The sequence below is a fragment of the Salvelinus sp. IW2-2015 genome, unplaced genomic scaffold, assembly GCF_002910315.2.
Source record: "Salvelinus sp. IW2-2015 unplaced genomic scaffold, ASM291031v2 Un_scaffold319, whole genome shotgun sequence".
Lineage (NCBI taxonomy): Eukaryota > Metazoa > Chordata > Actinopteri > Salmoniformes > Salmonidae > Salvelinus > Salvelinus sp. IW2-2015.
The window spans coordinates 669844-694229 of record NW_019942538.1 but is presented as its reverse complement, the minus strand read 5'-3'; the positions used below and the strand labels follow the sequence as shown (position 1 = coordinate 694229).

Genomic DNA, 24386 nt, shown 5'->3' with positions numbered 1-24386 from the left:
TTTTTCCGGATGCCCCAAACAATTGGAATGGGGATTCATCAGAGAAAATGACTTTACTCCATCCTCAGCAGTCCAATCCCTGTACCTTTTGCAGAATATCAGTCTGTCCCGTTTCCTGGAGAGAAGTGGCTTCTTTGCTGTCCTTCTTGACACCAGGCCATCCTCCAAAAGTCTTCGCCTCACTGTGCATGCAGGTGCACTCACACCTGCCTGCTGCCATTCCTGAGCAAGCTCTGTACTGGTGGTGCCCCGATCCCGCAGCTGAATCAACTTTAGGAGATGGTCCTGGCGCTTGCTGGACTTTCTTGGGCGCCCTGAAGCCTTCTTCACAACAATTGAACCGCTCTCCTTGAAATTCTTGATGATCCGATAAATGGTTGATTGATGTGCAATCTTACTGGCAGCAATATCCTTGCCTGTGAAGCCCTTTTTGTGCAAAGCTATGATGACGGCACGTGTTTCCTTGCAGTAAACCATGGTTGACAGAGGAAGAACAATGATTCCAAGCACCWCCCTCCTTTTGAAGCTTCCAGTCTGTTATTCAAACTCAATCAGCATGACAGAGTGATCTCCAGCCTTGTCCTCGTCAACACTCACACATGTGTTAACGAGAAAATCACTGACATGATGTCAGCTGGTCCTTTTGTGGCAGGGCTGAAATGCAGTGGAAATGTTTTTTGGGGAATTCAGTTCATTTGCATGGCAAAGAGGGACTTTGCAATTAATTCCAATTCATCTGATCACTCTTCATAACATTCTGGAGTATATGCAAATTGCCAACATACAAACTGAGGCAGCAGACTTTGAAAATGAAAATTTCTGTCATTCTCAAAACTTTTGGCCACGACTGTACACACACAATTTTATGTTATGGTTTCAGTTTGTGAGTGCGTGTAATATGATGGTTAGATGCATGTTTGTTTTCAACATTATAAACAATGGCAACACTGCCATGTTGAGCTGAGCCTTGCTGTTGGAAAACCACATTAGTGTCTGACTTTCGGCAGATGCACCTCCCCTGACTTTACTCCTCAACTTTCGTCTACAGTCAGTTGCTTTAGCCTTACCACTCAAACGCTCCCAACCAATATCTACGGTGCTGTTCATGGCAACGTCATCTCGCCGAGTCTATCTTGAAATTATAAAGTCAATCTCAATGAGACCTGCCAGATTCAGAAGCTTGAAAACCCCATTACAAAAATAAACGTTACAAAAAAAGCCTAATCTAATTCATAATGGCTTTTATTTAAAATACTTTTTGATTCAAAGATAATGGTTTCAGTATAGTCTGTTTTTCAAACGGGTTTGTTCATTATTTTATTTCAGTTTACAAATAGTTTTTTCAAGATCAGTTTTCAGTTTTAGTTTACTTTTAACAACCTTAGTGTGTTGGTGAGTGAGAGCGTCAGGGGGGCTGGAGTGGAGTACAGATTGCATTGCGCCTGGCTATTAGTGTCTGGGTGAAGTGGGAAATGGATTTCTCAGTTGGTTGTCTGGCATCTGTCCCATCTCAGTAATAGAAAGAGGATCAGAGGGGATATCGTAGTGAAATATTGCCCAAACAAGCCACTACACAAGAACACTGGAATAATAACTATAGTGGAACGTTTCTGAAGTGAAGGCAGGTGTGGTTATGGTGGGTTCTCACCTACAGTACTGCAACAACCCCTTTATTCTCTATTAGGCTTCATGTTATCACAAGTGAAATCCAAATAAGATGCAAATACTGATTCATGGTGGCCATGGCTGAAACGTGTGTCCATCTTGGGCAAAATCTATGATTCCTTTCAATCCTAGGAATTCAAATGAAATGTGATTATGTGCAAGCCATTGAAAAATATAATCCATTCATCCCTTGATATTGAATGACATTGACTTCAACATCATGTGTGACCTCCCACTTAATGTCATCTCCTTCTCTCTCTTTCCTCAGCAGCAGGCTGCACCTTTGATGAGGATTCTGAGCCCAGTCTGTGTGACTTCACCCAAGGCGAGGACGATGACTTTGACTGGCAGCTCTTCCGGACACACAACTCGCCCTACGCCTCTTCTGACCTCCTGCGTGGTGAGTCCCTGCTCTTATTACGCTTCAGAGTATTAACATTTTATTTGGTGCTATCCTGGTATCCACTATGGTATCTAACGGTATCACTTTCACTTTGTGGATGGGGTATCTGTATCAGAAAGCATAAGAAACAAGGACTGGGGTGGTATGAGACTTCTCAAGTCTTAATGTGGGATGTTATCCTCCCTGGATTACAATCCTTTGATAGAATGTCAATGTGCGAGCCAACGACATACACATTGTCTTGCTAAGCAGCCAGTGCCCGCTCTTCTTAGGTGTGATTTACAGTCTTTGTGCGTGTTCGCACGTGCATGTTCGTTCAAGTGAAATGCTGAAGCTGTCCAGAAGCTGGGAGTGTTTAGGAAACACTCCAAAGTGTGGATGCCTTCCTATTCTATTAATGGGATTCGGTGTGAAGTTAGAGAAGCAGAATTAACTTGGAAGAAAACCCCCTAAGACACCATAACTACATAATAGAATATGAGATAAAGTGACAGAACAAATGGTTGGCTGAAAGAAAAAATAGATATTACGAAAGATAACATTAGCTGTGCTGAGAGACAGACGACAAAATGATAAGACTCACTACGATGGATGGAGACGACAGTCACACTGAAGAAGGTCCAAAAATTCCTAAAGGGAGATGAAGTGAAGGCACTTAAAAAAAAATCACAATGCTGATTTACATGAAATCACTTCATACCACCAAGCAACACGCACATTACATTCATAATTTATAAAAACCAACGATCCCAAACTGTTAAACTGCATATCTCTGCATCCTAGGAGGAACTCCACAGTGAGCAGCTCACCCTGCACTAACATAAAGAACATGAGCACATCTACTGCTGCTAAGCTTCCCAGTAAAGCTCATGAAGTCAATAATTTGCTAGTAACAGATGACATTCATATTCTGACTATCTCTGAAACTCACTTAGATAATATTTTTGATGATACAGTGGTAGTAACACAAGGTTATAACATTTACAGAAAAGATAGAAATGCCAATGGTGGAGGTGTTGCTGTCTATATTCAGAACCACATTCCCTGTACAGATTAGAGAGGATCTCATGTTAAATACTGTTGAAGTAATATGGGTACAGGTTCATCTGCCTCACCTAAAGCCCATTCTGGTGGGAAGCTGCTACAGACCACCAAGTGCTAACAGTCAATATCTGCTTAACTTGTGAAATGCTTGATAATGTATGTGATATCAACAGAGAAGTATATTTTCTGGGTGATTTAACTATTGACTGGCTCTCATCAAGCTGCCCACTCAAGAACAAGCTTCAAACTGTAACCAGTGCCTGCAACCTGGTTCAGGTTATCAATCAACCTACCAGGGTAGTTACAAACTGCACAGGAATGAGAGGTCATAAGAGGTCATACAATAAGTTTTGTAGTGATTCCTATGTTATTAATTAAAATAATATCTGTTGGTCTGTGGTGTGTAATGAGGAGCAAACAGACACTGCACTTGACATTTATGAAATTGCTTATTCCAGTTGCTAATAAGCATGCAGCCATTAACCTCTCTGGGATATGTGGGACGCTAGCGTCCCAACTGGCCAACATCCAGTGAAAATGCAGAGCGCCAAATTTTCAAAAATTTTCAAAAACTTTGAAATCACACATTCAATATACCAAATTAAAGCTACGCTTGTCGTGAATCCAGCCAACGTCAGATTTCAAAAATGCTTTACGGCGAAAGCAAACGATGCTATTATCTGAGGTTAGCACCCAAGCAAACAAACACAGACCATCATATTTCAACCCTCCAGGCGCGACACAAAAGGCAGAAATAAAGATATAATTCATGCCTTTGACGAGCTTCTTCTGTTGGCACTCCTTCTGTTGGCACTCCAATATGTCCCATAAACATCACAAATGGTTAAAGGTTACCTGTTAGCTTTGTCCAAACATTTCAAACTTTTGTAATACAACTTTAGGTATTTTTTATGTGAATAATTGATAAAATTGAATACGGGATGATCTGTGTTCAATACCGGAGGAAAACAAAGTGTAGCTAGCTTTCAGGTCACACGCCTCTAACAAAGAGTACACATCTTTCTACCCTCGTTCTGAACAGTGTTAATTTTTAATTTCTCTAAGGAACAACCTCAACCAATTTCTAAAGATTGTTGACATCCAGTGAAAGCGATAGGAACTGCAAGAAGGTCCCTTAGAAATCTGGATTCCCAATGAAAACACATTGAAAAGAGAGTGACCTCAAAAAATAAAATATATATATATGGTTTGTCCTCAGGGGTTCGCCTGCCAAATAGGTTCTGTTATACTCAGACATGATTCAAACAGTTTTAGAACCTTCAGAGTATTTTCTATCCAAATCTACTTATAATATGCATATCTTAGGTTCTGAGTAGCAGGCAGTTTACTTTGGACACGCTTTTCATCCAGACGTGAAAATACTGCCACTTATCTCAGAGAAGTTAAGAAAATGACTGTAAAAACTGTTAAATCCCCATGAATTGAAAAATTGTACAGTTGAGAGGGATGAGGCAAAATAAATGACAAATAAGTCTGGCTGCACAACCGATTGGAAAACGTATTGCATATTGAGGAATCATGTGACTAAACTGAATAAAAAGAAGAAGAAACTACACTATGAAACTATCAGGTTTCAGGTATGACCCAGATGCAGACAGTGTCGAAGTAACACAAGTTTATTTCTAGTACAGGGGCAGGCAAAGAACAGGTCAAAGGGCAGGCAGGGGTCAGTAATCCAGAAAGGGTTCAACACGTCCAGAACAGCAGGTAGTCTCAGGGTCAGGGCAGGCAGGGGTCAATAATCCAGAGAGGTGTGGCAAGATATAGAACAGCAGGCAGGCTCAGGGTCAGGGCAGGCAGAAAGGTCAAAACCGGGAAAGACTATAAAACAGCAACAAGAACAAACAGGAGCAAGGGGACAAACACTGGTAGGTTTCACAAAACAACTGGCAATAGACAAACAGAGAACACAGGTATAAATACACTGGGGATAATGGGAAAGATGTGCGACACCTGGAGGGGGTGGAGACAAGCACAAAGACGGGTGAAACAGATCAGGGTGTGACAGAAACAAAGATAAATGAAATAAATAATTATTGTAAAAAGCTTTGGAGCACCTTAAATGAAATTCTAGGAAAAAAGGCAAACTCAACTATCATTCATTGAATCAGATGGCTCAATCCTCACAAAACCAACTGATATTGCCAATTACTTTAATGATTTTTTTCATTGGCAAGATTAGCAAATTTAGGCATGACATGCCAGCAACAAATGCTGACACTATACATCCAAGTATATCTGACCAAATTCTGAAAGACAAGCATTGTAATTTTAAATTCTGTAAAGTGAGTGTGGAAGAGGTGAAAAAATAATTGTTGTCTAATAACAATGACAAGCCACCGGGGTCTGACAACTTGGATGGAAAATTACTGAGGATAATAGTGGACAATATTGCCACTCGTATTTGCCATATTTTCAATTTAAGCCTACTAGAATGTGTGTGCCACCAGGCTTGGAGGGAAGCAAATGCCATTCCGCTTCCAAAGAATAGTAAATCCCCATTTACCTGCTCAAATAGCCGACCAATCAGCCTGTTATACCAACCCGTAGTAAACTTTTGGAACAAACTTTCAGCATGCTTATAGAGAAGGACATTCAACAAGCACAGCACTTACACAAAACACTGATGATTAGCTGAAAGAAATTGATGATAAAAATATTGTGAAGGCTGTTAGACTTCAGTGCGGCTTTTGACATTATCGATCATAGTCTGCTGCTGGCAAAACGTATGTGTTATGGATTTACACCCCCTGCTTTATTGTGGATAAAGAGTTACCTGTCTAACAGAACAGAGAGGGTGTTCTTTAATGGAAGCCTGCCTCTCCAACATAATCCAGGTAGTATCACCTAGGCCCATTACTTTTTTCAAACTTTACTAATGAATTGCCACCGGCTTTGAGGAAGCAGTGTCTATGTATGCGAATGACTCAACACTATACATGTCAGCTACTACAGCGACTGAAATTACTTAACAAAGAGTTGCAGTTAGTTTGAGTGGGTTGCAAGGAATAACTTAGTCCTAAATATTTCTAAAACTAAAAGCATTGTTTTTGGGACAAATCATTCACTAAACCCTAAACCTCAACTAATCTTGGAATAAAACATGTGGAAATTGAGCAAGTTGACTTAACTGCTTGGAGTCACCCTGGATTGTAAACTGTCGTGGTCAAAAGATATTGTCACAACAGTAGCTAAGATGGGGAGAAGTATGTCCATGATAAGGCGCTGCTCTACCTTCTTGACAGCACACTCACTGTACACACAAGTACACATGGATTTTGTACTATATATATGTGGTAGTGGTAGAGTAGAGGCCTGAGGTCACACAGTCTGTGAATGTATTGTCATGTTTTTAAAATGGTATAAACTGCCGTCATTTTGCTGGACTCCTGGAAGAGTAGCTGCTGCCTTGGCAATGGGGATCCACAATAAATACAAATACTAAACTTTTCATTCACATTCTAGTCATCTGCTGCCATCAGACACCATCCAATTCAGTGCAGGCGTTGTGATAATTAATACGTTCCCCTTCCGTTTGAATTAAAACCGGATGACATTTACACCAATCTGGGGCCTTCAGTGAAACTATAAGCGGGGGTGAAGTCAGGCAGGCAGGTGACAAAGAGGAACGAGACAGCTTTGGGAACACATTATCGACCAAGAACCAAGACAGATACGTGAGTTTACTCACCCAGGCTCCTTTTATCTGGGCCACACCCATGGCAAGATGTAAGGTAGTATATTAGCTTGCATTATACATCTGAAATAGCACCGTGAAAATACCATGGTATACATGGGATCCTAGAACGGAGCAATGCAAGGAAATCACATTTTATTTGTAACAAGCGCGGAATACAACAGGTACAACCTTACAGTGAAATGCTTACTTACAAGCCCTTAACCAACAATGCAGTTTTAAGAAAATACCTAAAGTAAGAAATAAAAGTATGAAATTATTAAAGAGCAGCAGTAAAATAACAATAGTGAGGCTATATACACAGGGGGTACCGGTACAGAGTCAATGTGTGGGGGCACCGGTTAGTCGAGGTAATTGAGGTAATATGTACATGTAGGTAGAGTTAATAAAGTGACTATGCATAGATAATAACAGAGAGTAGCAGCAGCGMGGGGGGGGGGGGGGGGYATGCAAATAGTGTGGGTAGCCATTTGATTAGATGTTCAAGAGTCTTATGGCTTGGGGGTAGAAGCTGTTATGAAGCCTCTTGGACCTAGACTTGGCGCTCCGGTACCGCTTGCCATGCGGTAGCAGAGAGAAAAGTCTATGACTAGGGTGGCTGGAATCTTTGACCATTTTTAGGGCTCTGACACCGCCTGGTATAGAGATCCTGGATGGCAGGAAGCTTGGCCCCAGTGATGTACTGGGCTGTACGCACTACCCTCTGTAGTGCCTTGCGGTCAGAGGCCGAGCAGTTTCCATACCAAGCAGTGATGCAACCCGTCAGGATGCTCTCGATGGTGCAGCTGTAGAACCTTTTTAGGATCTGAGGACCCATGTCAAATCTTTTCAGTCTCCTGAGGGGGAGTAGGTTTTGTTGTGCCCTCTTCACGACTGTCTTGGTGTGCTTGGACCCTGTTAGTTTGTTGGTGATGTGGACGTCAAGGAACTTGAAGCTCTCAACCTGCTCCACTACAGCTCCGTCGATGAGAATGGGGGCGTGCTCGGTCCTCCTTTTCCTGTAGTCTTGATCACGTTGAGGGAGAGGTTGTTGTCCTTGCACCACACGGTCAGGTCTCTGTGTCACTGGGCAGCTTGTGTCACTGGGCAGCTCTCGGCTGTGCTTCCCTTTGTAGTCTGTAATAGTTTGCAAGCCCTGCCACATCCGACGAGCGTCGTAGCCAGTGTAGTACGATTCGGTCTTAGTCCTGTATTGACACTTTGCCTGTTTGATTGGTTTTTGGAGGGCATAGCAGGATTTCTTATAAGCTTCCGGGTTAGAGTCCCGCTCCTTGAAAGCGACAGCTCTACCCTTTAGCTTAGTGCGGACGTTGCCTGTAATTCATGGGTTCTGGTTGGGGTATGTACGTACAGTCACTGTGGGGATGACGTCCTCGATGCCATCGGAAGAATCCCGGAACATATTCCAGTCTGTGCTAGCAAAATAGTCCGGTAGTAAAGCATCTGCTTCATCTGACCACTTTTTTATTGTCTGAGTCACTGGTGCTTCCTGCTTGAAATTTTGCTTATAGCAGGAATCAGGACGATAGAATTATGGTCAGATTTGCCAAATGGAGGGCGAGGGAGAGCTTTGTGGGCGTCTCTGTGTGTGGAGTAAAGGTGGTGTAGAATTTTTTCCCCCTCTGGTTGCACATTTAACATGCTGATTACAAATGAAGTAAAACGGATTTAAGTTTCCCTGCATTAAAGTCCCCGGCCACTAGGAGTGTCGCCTGTGGAAGAGCTATTTCCTGTTTGCTTATGGTGGTTTACAGCTCATTGAGTGCGGTCTTAGTGCCAGCATCGGTCTGTGGTGCTATGTAGACAGCTACGAACAATACAGATAAACTCTCTAGGTAGATAGTGTGGTCTACAGCTTATCATGAGATACACTGCCTCAGGCGAGCAAAACCTTGAGACTTCCTGAGATATCGTGCACCAGCTGTTGTTTTCAAATATACATAGACCGCCACCCTTTGTCTTGCGATCTCTTTCTGCGAAATCTCAGTCTCTTTCTCCTGCGAATGACGGGGATGAGGGCCTGTTCGTGTGTCTGGAGTAAATCCCTTTCGTCCGACTCATTAAAGAAAAGTTCTTCATCAATTCAAGGTGAGTAATCGCTGTTCTGATGTCCAGAAGCTCTTTTCGGTCATAAGAGACGGTAGCAGCAACATTATGTACAAAACAAGTTACAAACAATGCGAAAAGACCAACAAAATAGCACAGTTGGTTAAGAGCCAGTAAAACGGCAGCCATCCTCTCCGGCACCATTACTTATTATCAGGAAGGCAGTTTACTCAGGTTTGCAGTCTGTGTAAGTTGTCTCATATCCTTGTATATCACATCAGGAGTTTACTGTAACAATCCACCATCAGGGCAGAGAAGGTAAGGTGGAGGATAACTTGTGTTTATGAGATAAGGCTATTTACAGTGGGCCGGTATTAACTTTCTGGGCTGAGACATTGGTGCCCAGGGAAGATTTGCAAACATTGCCTGTGGTGTCTCACAGGAGAAATCAGGATTTTTCAATGTAGAGGGAAAGCTTGTGGAAGGAATGAGGGAGGACGAATTTAATAAAAGCATTTCTCCTGTTTAAGCTGTTTATCATTTTCATTTTCCTTCTGAAATGTGCTAGAGACTCATATGCCTACAGGCATACAGTACTGTATGTGCGCCCGCCCCATGACGAACATGGATAAACTGTTACTGAGTCATGAAATAGTTTAACGTTTTGTCAAAGAAAATTAAATAATCAGTCAGTGTAAGTATCACTTTCACAGCTGGATGTAAGAAGGATTGAGAGTCAAGGACTGGGCTGGACAGACACCACTTATATGAAGAGTCATACCAGAAACACACAGATCCTGGGTTTCTTTAGTTATGACCTTCCAGAAGAGATGAATCAGACTTTATTAGATGAATATATGACAGGACTGTCTGTCGAGACATACATACTTGTTCAAGATAAGAATAGAATTGAATAGAACTTAATGTTGAGCATGGTAAAAGTGATTGCTTTGCTTTTCTTGAGAAAAGAGATGGGGAAAGACCCCGCTAGCCGATTTGGTTCCTTGGAAGGTTCCTTGGAAGTTATGGGAATGTACGTTTTTGCTTTCAAATCAAATTTTATTGGTCACATGCACATGGTTAGCAGATGTTAATGCGAGTGTAGCGAAATGCTTGTGCTTCTAGTTCCAACAGTGCAGTGATATCTAATAAGTAATCTAACATTTCCCGAACAACTACCTAATACACACAAATCTAAAATCTAAAGGGGTGAATGAGAATATGTACATATAAGTATATAGATGAGCGATGGCCGAGCGGCATAGTCAATGTGCAGGAGATGGTATAAAATACAGTATATACATGTGGTATGAGTAACGCAAGATATGTTATACATTATTAAAGTGGCATTATTTAGAGTGGTATTGTTTAAAGTGACTAGTGATCCATTTATTAAAGTGTCCAGTGATTGGGTCTCAATGTAGGCAGCAGCCTCTCTGAGTTAGTGATTGCTGTTTAGCAGTCTGATGGCCTTGAGATAGAAGCTGTTTTTCAGTCTCTCGGTCCCAGCTTTGATGCACCTGTACTGACCTCGCCTTCTGGATGATAGCTGTGTGAACAGGAAGTGGCTCGGGTGGTTGTTGTCCTTGATGTACCTATTGGTTCTGGGAACGGAGCCATATGTTTTGGGAAAGTCCATTTTTTTTGGTTGCAGGGAGGTTCTGAGAGTTTTTCTATGGTTCCCTGAAAGAAAAAGTTTTGGTTTTATGAATGGAAATTATAGGTTATTTGAAGGGATTAAATAACATTCTGAGAACATGTTTCTATAAGACTTTTCATAACACTGCTAGTTTAGTTTGGGTTAACTGTTTTGAACTCCAAGCACAGATAGGATACATGGAAATGTATTTACTTAGGCATTAATCAACTGACACGGCATCAGTGAGATTCAAACTTATGATCTGCTGTCTGTCCATGGAATTAGTCCTCTGGCACCACCAGGATGGATCTACTGTAGCATGCCATTGTTTTTTTCTCAGTCATACAAAGCTGTTCATTTTAGTATTTTTCAAAGGAAACAAGCACTCATTAAGATCAGGTGTGGCCAATTAGTGGGCGTGGCCAACACACCCAAACACACTTATCAAGATAAGATGGAGAGAGTTTTGTTGAGGCTGAGAACGGAATGTAAACTACCGTTCAAAAGTTTGGATTCACTTGGAAATGTGCAAAATTAATAGGAAAATATAGTCAAGACGTTTACAAGGTTATAAATAATGAATTTTAATTGAAATAATAATTGTACTTCAAACTTTGCTTTTGTCAAAGAGTCCTCCATTTGCAGCAATTACAGCCTTGCAGACCTTTGGCATTCTAGTTGTCAATTTGAGGTAATCTGAAGAGATTTCACCCCATGCTTCCTGAAGCACCTCCCACAAGTTGGATAGGCTTGATGGTCACTTCTTACGTACCATACGGTCAAGCTGCTCCCACAACAGCTCAATAGGGTTGAGATCCGGTGACTATGCTGGCCACTCCATTATAGACAGAATACCAGCTGACTGCTTCTTCCCTAAGTAGTTATTGCATAGTTTGGAGCTGTGTTTTGGGTCTTTGTCCTGTTGTAGGAGGAAATTGGCTCCAATTAAGCAGCGTTCACAGGGTATGGCATGGCGTTGCAAAATGGAGTGATAGCTTCCTTCTTCAAGATCCCTTTTACCCTGTACAAATCTCCCACTTTACCACCACCAAAGCACCCCCAGATCATCACATTGCCTCCACCATGCTTGACAGATGGCATCAAGCACTCCTCCAGCATCTTTAAAAATGTTCTGCGTCCTACGAATGTTCTTCTTTGTGATCCGAACACCTCAAACTTAGATTTGTCTGTCCATAACACTTTTTCCCAATCTTCCTCTGTCCAGTGTCTGTGTTATTTTGCCCATTTTAATCTGGCCAGTCTGAGATATGGCTTTTTCTTTGCAACTCTGCCTAGAAGGCCAGCATCTCGGAGTCGCCTCTTCACTGTTGACATTGAGACTGGTGTTTTGCGGGTACTAGTTAATGAAGCTGCCAGTTGTCTCAAACTAGACACTCTAACGTACTTGTCCTCTTGCTCAGTAGTGCACCGGGGCCTCCCACTCCTCTTTCTATTCTGGTTAGAGCCAGTTTGCGCTGTTCTGTGAAGGGAGTAGTACACAGCGTTGTATGAGATCTTCAGTTTCTTGTCAATTTCTCGCATGGAATAACCTTCATTTCTCAGAATAAGAATAGACTGACGACTTTCAGAAGAAGGTCTTTGTTTCTGGCCATTTTGAGCCTGTAATCAAACCACAAATGATGATACTCAACTAGTGTAAAGAAGGTCAGTTTTATTGCTGCTTTAATTAGCACAACAGTTTTCAGATGTGCTAACATAATTGCAAAAGGGTTTTCTAATGATCAATTTGCTTTTTAAAATGATAAACTTGGATTAGCTAACACAACGTGCCATTGGAACACAGGAGTGATGGTTGCTGATAACGGGCCTTCGTATGCCTATGTAGATATTCCATAAATAAATCTGCCGTTACCAGCTACAATAGTAATTTACAACACTAACAATGTCTACACTGTATTTCTGATTAATTTGATGTTATTTTAATTGACAAAAAAAAATGTTTTTCTTTCAAAAACAAGGACATTTCTAAGTGACCCCAAACTTTTTAACGGTGGTGTATATCTTTTTGAAAGTTACTAATGTTTCTTGTGTGGGAATACAAGAATTGTACTTTTGAGTTCTGTAAAGTCAGTGTGGAAGTGGTGAAAAAATATTGTTGTCTGTCAACAATGACAAGCCACCGGGGTCTGACAATCAAGATGGAAAACAATTGAGGATAATAGCGGACTATATTGCTACTCCTATTTGCCACATCTTCAATTTAAGCCTACTAGAAAGTGTGTGCCCTCAGGCCTGGAGGGAAGCTAAAGTCATTCCGCTACCCAAGAACAGTAAAGCACTCTTTACAGGCTCAAATAGCCGACCAATCAGCCTGTTACCAACCCGTAGTAAACTTCTGTAAAAAATGGTGTTTGACCAGATACAATGCTATTTCACAGTAAACAAACTGGCTCTAACCAGACTTTCATCACACTTATAGGGAAGGACAATCAACAAGCACAGCACTGATGACTGATGATTGGCTGAGAGAAATTGATGATACAATGATTGCGGGGGCTGTCTTGTCAAACTTCAGTGCAGCTTTTGACATTATTGATCATAGTCTGCTGCTGGTAAAACATTTGTTATAACCTTGTATTGCTACCACTGTATCATCAAAGGTATTATCTGAGTTTCAGAGTCAGAATATTAATGTCATGTTACGAGCAAACTATTGATGGCTAGCAGCTTGATGGCTAATAGCTTAGCGTCTCTGTCAAGCAGGCTTCAACCTGTCTGTCAAGTGGTGTTCCGGGACAAGGAATTGCAGTCCTAGCTGTTAAAAGCTAACCATGTCGCGGAATCCATGCAAAAACAAGTTCCTTATTCGTATTTAATGAATATCAGTTTTGTTTCAATCAAAAATAACAAACCAAGTGTTTTACAGCATGCAATGTTCAGCTGCGCACTCTGATGAAGATGGGAAGAATGCTGTTTGTAATAAATCTCTTCTCTGCCTTTTTAACTACACTATCAACACGGCAAGGGAGGTGCACAGTACTACATAGAGCCATGGCTACATGGAACTCTATTCCACATTAGGTAACTGATGCAAGCAGTAGAATCAGAATTAAAAAACAGATAATAATGCACCTTGTAGAACAGCGGGGACTGTGAAGAGTCACAAACAGGCACAGACACACATACTGTACACATAAGATACGCACTCGACACACACGTACACATGGATGTTGTATTGTACGTATGTGATATAGGTGTGTAGTGGCCTGAGGGAACACACTAAATATATTGGGTAAAGTGTAATGAAATGTAAGGTCATGTAATATTTTAAATTGTATCGGTCTTAATGTTGCTGGACCCCAGGAAGAGTAATGGGGATCCTTAATAAACACATACATCATTCTGGAAATGGTGCTGTAATTTGTTTACCTATATATTTGTAGGGGATTGTTTTAGAGTAGAGGATAGGGAACTGACGTTTCTGCCGAGTAATTGAGGGATTGGTGCTTTTGTGAGTTCCTTTGTTTTGTAAAACAGAAAAAGATTGTACAATATGATTGCGTCTCCTGATCTTTGAACCTTAACCTGACCTTTTTAATGTTAAGTTCTTCCATCCACGTCCAGATACAATTATTAAATAGTTTTGAGAGGTACCAGCAATGTCCACAATAGTAAACTGGCTATAGGAGCAGTGGTGGAAAAAGTTCTCAATTGTCAAACTTGAGTAAAAGTATAGATACCTTAACAGAAAGTTACTCAAGTAAAAGTCACCCAGTATAATACTACTTGAGTAAAAGTCGAAGTATTTTGTTCTAAATATACTTATGTATCAAAAGTAAACATAAATGCTAAAATATACTTAATTATCAGAAGTGAAAGTATAAATAATTTTTAATTCCTTATATTAAGCATAGCAGACAACACCATTTTCTTGTACGGAACGGGGCACACTCCAACACTCAGACATCATTTACAAAAGATGCATGTGTGTTTAGTGAGTCCGCCAGATCAGAGGCAGAAGGGATGCCCATGTGTTGTCTCGAATTGGACCATTTCCTGTCCTGCTCAGCATTCAAAATGTAACGAGTACTTCTGGGTGTCAGGTAAAAAGGATGGAGTAAAAAGTACATTATTTTCTTTTGGAATGTAGTAAAGTAAAAGTAGTCAAAAATATGTAGTAAAGTACAGATACCCCAAAAGTAGTACTTTTAAAGTACGTTTACTTAAGTTACACCACTGTATAGGAGCTACAGTGAAAAACACTCTAGAAACAAGAATACACCTATCCTCGAAATGGAAAGGCCTTTGATGAAAATAATCAAAGAAACAAATATCTCCCTGCAGTGAAGTGTATTTTTCAATTTAAGTCAACATTTACAGAAAGACAACTTCAGTATTGGGAAACATATTTGCATCACATAAGAAAACAGTGGTGACTTTTGCATGAAATTGCTTGAATTGCTTTGGTGCTTTGCATAATGTTGCCGTGCTGATCAATGCCTTGTCTGCAATGTCTGTCAAAATAAGAAATGATATGTCACCACGGAAGCACAGTAAAAATATACCGCAGACAAACAGAAGTAATACTTTTTAGTTTTTAGGGCAAACAAAACCGACAATCTCGCAATCACGTTGGGGAATGAAGTTTTGGAATACTGAACACACATACTAGAGGCTTTCAGTGGTTGCCTGAAGGGTGGCGATTTAATTTACCCTCTCATCTGAAGACCTGTGAGCTATCTGCCTGTAAGGAATGCTCCAGGTTCCATCTGAAATAATAATGCCTCCCTGTTTGTCTTTGGAGGGTCGTGTAGAGAAGAAGAGAGGTACAACGTGTGTGTGTACATTTTTGGGTGCTGCTGAAAGCCAGAGGTAATAAGCAAATAGATGGGGGTGTAAATCGGACCTGGCTGACTAAATCTAAACCTAATGGGAAAAGCAGCACATAAACTCTCCAAGTCTATGGGAAATGATGCTCTATTGTACAAGTCCTAGACGCGACGTTGATAAAGTATATTAGCAGGAAGATAAAGAGGTCCTGGGTTGACACCAAGGCATTTCCTTTTCTCTAAAGGTAATTCAATTCATTTGTTTTATGTCTTCTTGCTTGAGAGGACTGTTTATCTAGCTGAGGGGACTGTAGCCTCATTAGCTCATGCCAAATGAGAGGATATTTAGTATTCACCGAGGCCTGATAAAATAAATACATTTTCCCTGCATAGGAAGGTGTTCTTAATGTTTTGTACACTCAGTGTATATGTATGGCTGTCACAACTTGGTTGATTTTCTGAAACAATGGATCACTTTCCAGAAATACTTATGGCTTGCAAATTATGCAATTTATTCATTACATTAAAATGTAATTAATAAATAGATTCCCATTAAATCATAGGTGCATTGGCCCAATGTGGGCAGCCTACATGGGCCAATATTCTAGGCCGCATTGGGCCCACATCATTCCAATGTGGGTATGTTTGCTGAAAAAAGATTGGCTTATTTCAGGCAAAGTGAGGGCTGCCTTCACAAGGTATCAAATTTTATTGGTCACATACACATGTTTAGCAGATGTTATTGCAGGTGTAGCGAAATGCTTGTGCTTCTAGCTCCGACAATGCAGTAATATGGGCTGCCCACATTGGGCCACACTGGGCAAATGCCTTGGGGGCCAACATGGAGCTGATGAGCAAAGGCGCATTGGCCCAATATTGGCAGCCAACATGGGGCCAATATTTGAACCCCCGTTGGGCCCACATCGTGCCAATGTGGACATGTTTTCTGGGAGGGCATGTCTGTATTCATCGAGGCAATTTCTACTTTGTACATTCCCTCACATTGAACTTTGACCTAGATTTGTAATTTTAATTGGTCAATTGAACCATGTTTGTCAGGGTCATACACAAACCTTCTAAGCCAGATTTTGGTTAATATGAATGTTCTCAGAGTTTTTGTGTGAGACACTTTGTGACCTTGCTTTCCTGTACACGATTAGTTGATGACTGGCCCTCCATGTCACTCATAACGCTTCTTAATCACAGAGGGCAGAGGAAGTGGCTTGACATTGTTAGGTTCTAATTATCAGAGTAAGAACTCGACAGACACTATCAAAGCTTAAACCAAGTGTATTCTTCCCAAAGGAGCGGACAGCTGAATCGACAAAGACATGGTTACAATAGTGGTGTTATACAGTTGAAGTCGGAAGTTTACATACACCTTAGCCAAATACATTTTAACTCAGTTTTTCCACAATTCCTGACATTTAATCCTAGTAAAAATTCCCTGTCTTAGGTCATTTAGGATCACCACTTTATTTTAAGAATTTGAAATGTCAGAATAGTAGTAGAGTGATTTATTTCAGCTTTTATTTCTTTCATCACATTCCCAGTGGGTCAGAAGTGTACATACACTCAAATAGTATTTGGTAGCATTGATTTTAAATTGTTTAATTTGAGTCAAACATGTCAGGTAGCCTTCCACAAGCTTTGCACAATAAGTTGGGTGAATTTTGGCCCACTCCTCCTGACAGAGCTGGTGTAACTGAGTCAGGTTTGACTCAAATTCGCTCGCACATGCATTTTCAGTTCTGCTCACACATTTTGTATGGGATTGAGGTCAGGGCTTCGTGATGGCCACTCCAATACCTTTACTTTGTTGTCCTTAAGCCATTTTTCCAAAACTTTGGAAGTATGCTTGGGGTCATTGTCCATTTGGAAGAACTATTTGCGACCAAGCTTTAACTTCCTGACTGATGTCTTGAGATGTTGCTTCAATATATCCACATTATTTTCCTCCCTCATGATGCCATCTATTTTGTGAAGTGCACCAGTCCCTCCTGCAGCAAAGCACCCCCACAACATTTTATGCCGGTTTTGGAGCAGTGACTTCTTCCTTGCTGAGCGGCCTTTCAGGTTATGTCGATATAGGACTCGTTTTACTGTGGATATAAATACTTTTGTACCTGTTTCCTCCAGCACCGTTAATGTTGTTCTGGAATTGATTTGCACTTTTCGCACCAAAGTACGTTCATCTCTAGGAGACAGAAAACGTCTCCTTCCTGAGCGGTATGACGGCTGCGTGGTTCCATGGTGTTTATACTTGCGTACTATTGTTTGTACAGATGAACGTGGTACCTTCAGGCATTTGGAAATTGCCCCCAAGAATGAACCAGACTTGTAGAGGTCTACATTTTTTTCTGAGGTCTTGGCTGATTTCTTTTGATTTTCCCAAAATGTCAAGCAAAGAGGCACTAAGTTTGAAGGTAGGCCTTGATATACATCCATAGGTGCACCTCCAATTGACTCAAATTATGTCAATTAGCCTATCAGAAGCTTCTAAAGCCATGACATAATTTTCTGGCATTTTCCAAGCTGTCTAAAGGCACAGTCAACATAGTGTATGTAAACTTCTGACCCACTGGAATAGTGATACAGTGAATTATAAGTGAAATAATCTGTCTGTAAGCAATTGTTGGAAAAATTACTTGCGTCTTGCACAAAGTAGATGTCCTAACCTACTTGCCAAAACTATAGTTTGTTAACAAGAAATTTGTGGAGTGGTTGAAAAATGAGTTTTAATGACTCCAACCTAAGTCTATGTAAACTTCCGACTTCAACCTTATGTACCCCACTTTGGGTGTAGTCTCCTCCTTCTCGCTAAACATTACATCTTTATTGCTAGGCAGTAAACTAAGTGATACTGGCAATAAATGTTTCTTTTTCCCTTAACGTGACCTGACTTGACCTGACCTCGACCCGCTTATCCACGGCTCTCTCGCCTTATCAGTACTGCCACATGTGACCGTTTTCCCTGCACTCAGCCTCTCCCAAGCTTAATTTCACCCACCATAACCCTTCCTCCCACAGACAACTCCCGGTGTAAACCCTGGGCTATGGCACCCCTCATGTCTCTATTTGAACTAATGATAGTTAAAGCTCAGAAATCCAAACCCATCAACATTAACAAAGGCACAGGGACACACACAGGCTGTATGGTAATGTGTCCCCTTCTGGCGGCACTGTCTTTATAATTAGTGTCACTTGACAGGGACAACAAGAGGACCTCTATGAGTAAGGTTGTCGGTTTAACAACATAATTGAGACACAGGCGGCACACTCAGCAGCACACCCAAACAAACGTGCGGCATCACCTTGACCCAAGTGAGTCAACATGGCCGTTCGTTTTTATCAATATCATCTCATGAAAAAGGTTGTCCAGGCGAGGACATGAAAGCAGCAGCTGCAACCTAAACAGGGACAGAAGAAAGGTATTTTCTTGTGTTTTGTGTCAAGACGGCTTTGGACAGTCACGTACTGTACTAGGCCCTATGCAACATACTTGCTAATATTTGCAGGGACTGTTGCTCTTTAAACCATTAAAGATAATGAATTAGATGAGAGAACAGCGTTGTTATATTAAGCCTTGCCTTCAACCCTCAGGGCAAAAGTGCAAGGGTCTAAAGCAATTGAAGACGTTATCATGGATTGGATTATCAGGACTTTATGAGGGCATGTTCATGGTGTGGAAAACAGAAAGGGAAACGCCACACACTGCTGCTCATGCTGCCGTGCAATTTTATTGTAACAATGTTTCGACCCTTAGGTCTTCATCAGGCATCCATATCGCAGGTGGGGGTGGAATGTCACATTTATAAGAGCAGTACTCAGTGACATCACTTCCTGAAACAGGAGAAAACAATATTAACATTCAATGTAAGAAAATATATGATCATACATAAGGAATGTGATAAATATTTACAGTAAAATATATATATATATATATTTTTTTTCCAGCAGGAGACTATGATCGATAATGTCAAAAGCCTCACTGAAGTCCTACAAAACAGACCCCACAGTCTTTTTTTTCTCATCAGTTTCTCTCAGCCAATCGTCAGTCATTTGTGTAACTGCTGTGCTTGTTGAATGTCTTTCCCTATAAGCGTGCTGAATGTCTGTTGTCAATTTATTTACTTTACAATAGCGTTGTATCTGGTCAAACACATTTTTTTCCAAAAGTTTACTAAGGGTTGGTAACAGGCTGATTGGTTGGCTATTTGAGCCAGTAAAGGGGGCTTTACTATTATTACATAGGGGAATTACTTTTGCTTCCCTCCAGGCCCGAGGGCACACACTTCACAGTAGCCTTAAATTGAAGATATGGCAAATAGGATTGGCAATATCGTCCACTATTATCCTCACCTCTTCCACACTCAGTTTAAAGAATTCAAAATGACAATTCTTGTCTTTCATAATTTGGTCAGATATACTTAAATGTGTAGTGTCAACGTTCATTGCTGGCATGTCATGCTTAAGTTTGATAATCTCACCAATAAGAAAAGTATTAGTCGTTGGTAATATCAGTGGGTTTTGTGATGAATGAGCCATCGGATTCTATGAATGATGGTGGAGTTTTCCTTTTTGCCGAAAATGTATTTTGAAGGTGCTCCAAAGCTTTTTACCATCATTCTTTATGCCATTTAGCTTTGTTTCATAGTGTAGTTTATTTTTCATTTTATTCAGTTTAGTCACATGATTTCTCAACTTGCAGTTAGTTTGCCAAACGTTTGTGCAGCCAGACTTATTTGCCATTACTTTTGCCTCATCCATCTCATACACACAATTTTTTAATTCTTCATAATTTTTACAGTCATTTTCTTAGTGGGTTGGGTGCATGCTTATTAGTAACTGGAATAAGCCATTTCAGAAATGTGCCAAGTGCAGCGTCTGGTTCCTTGTCATTACACACCACGGACCAACAAATATTCTTTACATCAACCACATAGGAAGCCAAAAATGTATTGTATGACTTCTTATACACTATATTAGGCCCAGCCTTTGGAACTTTGGTTTTCCTAGATATGGCTACTATATTGTGATCACTACAGCCCGATGGATTTGGATACTGCTTTCAAGCAAATTTCTGCAGCATTAGTAAAGATGTGATTAATACATGTTGATGATTTCCTTCCTGTGCTGTTTGTAACCACCCTGGTCGGTTGAGTGATAACCTGAACCAGATTGCAGGCACTAGTAAAAGTTAGTAGATTTCTCTTTAGTGGTAGCCTGTTGAAAGCCAGTCAATATTTAAAATCACCCAGAAAATATACACCTCTGTTGATATCATATACATTATCAAGCATTTCTCACGTTATCTGTGCTAATAATGTACGTTTTTTGGGGGTGTTATTACATACAGCCGGTAAGAAAAATGTACAAGCATTTCGCTACACCCGTAATAACATCTGATAAATATGTGTATGTGACCAATAACATTTCATTTTATTTGTCCAGATACTGACTGTTAGCACTTGGTGGTCTATAGCACCTTCCCACCAGAATGGGCTTTAGGTGAAATATATGAACCTGTAGCCATATTACTTCAACAGTATTTAACATGAGATCCTCTCTAAGCTTTACAGGAATGTAGTTCTGAATATAAACCGCCACACCTCCACCCTTGGCATTTCTGTATTTTCTGTAGATCTTATAACCATGTATTGCTACCACTGTATCATCGAAGGTATTATCTAAGTGAGTTTCAGAGATTGTCAGAATATGAATGCCATCTGTTACTAGCAAATTATTGATTTCATGAACCTTGGTTGTCTCTAAGTATACTTTAGTGATTTATCTTGTTTTTCAAAGTTGCTTTGGTATCCATGACATGTCACTATGCAGTATGTGTTTTGTCAAAAGGATTCACATTCTTTGTCTTGTTCTCCAAGAACAGTTTCATCATATCATTGCCCATATTCAATTCCACATCCCCTCTATGGGAAAAACTCAAAAGTAAAAAGCTTGTACAATAGAACCCTTTAAAAATTTTGAGCTTGTTTTGCTGAAGGTTAAACAATGGCATACATCATAAACTTGATGACTGGACATCGTCAAATTGACGTTGCTCTCTATCATATGCTGGGGTTTCATTGTAAGGTTCAGTGCCTTGCTTGGGGGGGGGGGGGAATATACTGTTACAGCTCTTCACTTTGAGGGTTTAAGCCACCGCCATGTGTTTGTAAAGTCGGTGCCCTGTGTAACTTGGGTGCTACTGTACATACTTCAGAAGTTTTGGATGTAAGATCCAATTGAGTCGGCATCTGGTTGAATTGCCACGAGTCCTTGGGGGAAGGGGATCTGAGGACCGAACCTCTCCATCTCCTCTCGTTCCCCCTTCTCTCTCACTTACTTGTTCCTTCTCTCGCTGCCTCTTAAATGCAATCTATTTCTGGAGTATCACCATAATAACGTGTGTGGCACACAACTCACTGTCAACGTAATTGATATGTAGATGCCGCTGATGGGTGGAGTCATTTGCATATAATCATGTTAACTGATTTGATAATGACTGTGGAAGGCCTGATGCAAGTGGAATGCCTCTCAGGAGATGGATGGCTATTTGAATTATACACAATAAGCAATACATTACATCAGGTCGCAGTGATCAACGGCACTCCACATGACTGCCTGTCCTATACCTGGGGAGTGTGGTACCACACATCTATAAACTACACCGCACTGCATTTATCACCTGCTTCTACTCTTGTAGTGGCTTGGCTGCCTTCCACCAGAGTTGTTTTTATGACATTTTGCTTCGTGTAGTTTCTGTTTATTAGCAGGTTATCTGTCAACTATGATGCTACCATCAAGAGGTAATAATGGGGTAAAAAGCTTTGGCCATTTGTTGCAGTTGAGGCATTGTGACAAAATGGCTGCTGTGTATCTCCTCGGTTTCAATCCACTTAGTATGCTGCCTTTGTCGTTTTTTTTTAACCAGACTGCAGATAATTGGCTTCTCAGGCCCCACCAAACTTTATTATTCTCATTAATACGTGTTAAGCCTATTCACTTTTAAATTCGATTCTATAAAGGCTATATGGCTGTATTGCATGTGAAAAAAGCCTCTCAAATTAGACATTGACTATCTGTCTCGATAACTCTTTGTTCAAAACATCTTTGTGCTTGAACTTCGCTTAGAATTTTGGGTTGAGGGGAGAGAAGCGCTGAATAGCGGTGTGAAACCCTTTTTTAGAAGCATCCCTTTATGGAGTAGCTCTCTCAAACCCTCCAGTCTGAATCAAGCTATTAATTGAGTATTGAGTTGGCAGACAAAAAGAGAGTTAGTGAAATCACTATTGGGGGGGGGGAGTGGCTCAGTAGTAGAGGACATAATGTCAGATGTTTTAAACTTGATCAGTGCGTGACCAAGATGAGGCCGTCTATATCACGAGGCACACATACCCTTACTACCTTATATTCCTGCAACCCAGGGCACTCTATAGGGTGGTGCGGTCAGCCCAACTCATCAACGGGAGCACACTGCCTGCCCTCCAGGACATCTACAGCACCCATTGTCACAGGAAGTCCAAGAAGATCATTAAGGACCTCAGCCATCCGATCCACGGCCTGTTCACCCCGCTACCATCAAGAAGGCGGAGACAGTACAGGTGCATCAAAGCTGGGACTCGAGAGACTGAAAAACAGCTTCTATCTCCAGGTCATCAGACTGTTAAACAGTCATCACTAGTCAACAGTCATCAACAGTCATCACTTCCTCATGAAGCTGGTTAAGAGAATGCCAAGAGTGTGCAAAGCTGTCATCGAGGCAAAGGGTGGGTACTTTGAAGAATCTTAAATATATTTTGATTTGTTTAACACTTGTCTGGTTACTACATGATTCCATATGTGTTATGTCATAGTGTTGATGTCTTCACTATTGTTCTACAATGTAGAAAATAATAAAAAATAAAGAAAAACCCTTGAATGAGTAGGTGTGTCCAAACTTCTGACGGTACTGGTGTGTATATATATATATATAGTGTGGGTGTGTGTGTATATGTGTATTATAGTGTATATAATACGTGTAATATATATATATATATATATATATATATACATGTTATAATTACACATATACACATATATATATATATATGTATGTGTTAATATATATATTGTGTGTGTGTGGATATGTATATACTGTATATAATATATGTGTGTGTATAATATAATATATATATATATATATATAATACGTGTGTGTGTGTGTATATGCAATATATAAATGTGTGTATATGTATATGTATGTGTATATATATATATTATGTGTGTGTGTGCATATATGTGTATATATATCATGTGTGTGTGTGGATATGTATAATAATGTGTGATATATATACACACAATATATATACATATATACACACACATCTACACACACACACCATATATATATATATTTATGTATATGTTTGTGTGTGTATGTATGTATATATATAATACACGTGGGGAGAACAAGTATTTGATACACTGCTGATTTTGCAGGTTTTCCTACTTACAAAGGTAGAGGTCTGTAATTTTTATCATAGGTACACTTCAACTGTGAGAGACGGAATCTAAAACAAAAATCCAGAAAATCACATATGTATGATTTTTAAGTAATTCATTTTCATTTTATTGCATGACATAAGTATTTGATACATCAGAAAAGCAGAACTTAATATTTGGTACAGAAACCTTTGTTGGCAATTCCAGAGATCATACGTTTCCTGTAGTTCTTGACCAGGTTAGCACACACTGCAGCAGGGATTTTGGCCCACTCCTCCATACAGACCTCTCCCGATCCTTCAGGTTTTGGGGTGTCGCTGGGCAATACGGACTTTCAGTCCCTCCAAAGATTTTCTATTGGTTCAGGTCTGGAGACTGCGCTAGGCCACTCCAGGACCTGAGATGCTTCTTACGGAGCCACTCCTTAGTCCCTGGCTGTGTGTTTGGGTCGTTGTCATGCTGGAAGACCCAGCCACGACCCATCTTCAATGCTCTTACTGGAGAGAAGGAGGTTGGCCAAGATCTCGCGATACATGGCCCATCCATCCTCCCCCCAATACGGTGTAGTCGTCCTGTCCCCTTTGCAGAAAAAGC

The 24386-nt window shown here is 40.6% G+C and overlaps 1 protein-coding gene across 1 annotated transcript in view; it reads left to right on the top strand.

Annotated features, from left to right (window-relative positions):
* Nucleotides 1-1984: 1984 nt before the first annotated feature.
* LOC112068237 (protein tyrosine phosphatase receptor type U) overlaps nucleotides 1985-24386 on the top strand; it is a 276274-nt gene continuing 253872 nt past the window's right edge. The window contains exon 1 of the mRNA XM_070438079.1: nucleotides 1985-2065. The gene's annotated coding sequence lies outside the window, so the exon portion shown is untranslated. The remainder of the gene's footprint in view (nucleotides 2066-24386) is intronic.